The sequence below is a fragment of the Ursus arctos genome, unplaced genomic scaffold (genome assembly GCF_023065955.2).
Source record: "Ursus arctos isolate Adak ecotype North America unplaced genomic scaffold, UrsArc2.0 scaffold_24, whole genome shotgun sequence".
Lineage (NCBI taxonomy): Eukaryota > Metazoa > Chordata > Mammalia > Carnivora > Ursidae > Ursus > Ursus arctos.
Window position 1 is genome coordinate 31587190 of NW_026622919.1, and position 923 is coordinate 31588112.

A 923-nucleotide genomic window follows, 5' to 3' on the forward strand; every position below is an offset into this window, starting at 1 on the left:
TGGCGGTTTGGGTGGACACCAGTTAACTTCACAAAAAAAAAGCTGAATACTGAAATAAGTACTCTCCAAACATAGTGAAGAAAAACCAGTCATTCCCGAGAATTCGGCAGGTGAATTTTATGGAAATTGACACAACAAGGCTTTCCTGGAATATAAAAACAAGGTAGAAACACAGACCACCCAAACACAAAAAAATAGAAAAAAAGTTTGAAATAAAATGACAGAAACCACTATTAGAAATAAACTTACTTTACAAAATACAAAACAATCTTCGAAATAAAGTTCACTTACCCTCACCAGGGAAATACTACCACTAAAACAAACAAAAAAAAAGCCAGAAACGATACAAAAGAAAAACTCAATAGAAAAATTAAACACGAACTATTACACATAAACGCTACCAACCACCCAACGCCTTTCCTTAGACCAACCATACAGGGGAGAGCGCGAACGCAGTCCCCCACTACCACAAATTATGCAGTCGAGTTTCCCACATTTGGGGAAATCGCAGGGGTCAGCACATCCGGAGTGCAATGGATAAGCCTCGCCCTGGGAAAACCACCTTCGTGATCATGGTATCTCCCCTGCCAGGTAAGTATGACCATCAAACCAACACAGCAATACCCGCTGCTGTACACACCACTCTAAGGTTGGGGTCACTTCTGAAACGACTCTAATTGGCCTTTATCTACAAATAACGACACTCAAAACCAAATTTTCGTACCACATATCTTAGTTTTGGGAACATAATCATGCACATCTTTTCAGGAAAACTCGGTTCCCAAAGGCCCTGAGTCCTGAATCTACATACTCCACCTCACGGCATAACGTCACGCGCGCTCGGCCCGGCAGAGCCAGCAGCTGCGCCCCCTTGAGGCTGGCTTGCAGACCGGTTTCTCCTCCCATTTGCTCCAACCTAATTC

General features: G+C 43.2%; 1 non-coding gene across 1 annotated transcript; it reads right to left on the reverse strand.

Moving 5' to 3' along the window:
* Nucleotides 1-435: 435 nt before the first annotated feature.
* On the reverse strand, nucleotides 436-599 carry LOC130544766 (U1 spliceosomal RNA). Its single transcript, XR_008961323.1, has one exon. It is a non-coding gene; the product is annotated as a U1 spliceosomal RNA (small nuclear RNA).
* Nucleotides 600-923: the final 324 nt, after the last annotated feature.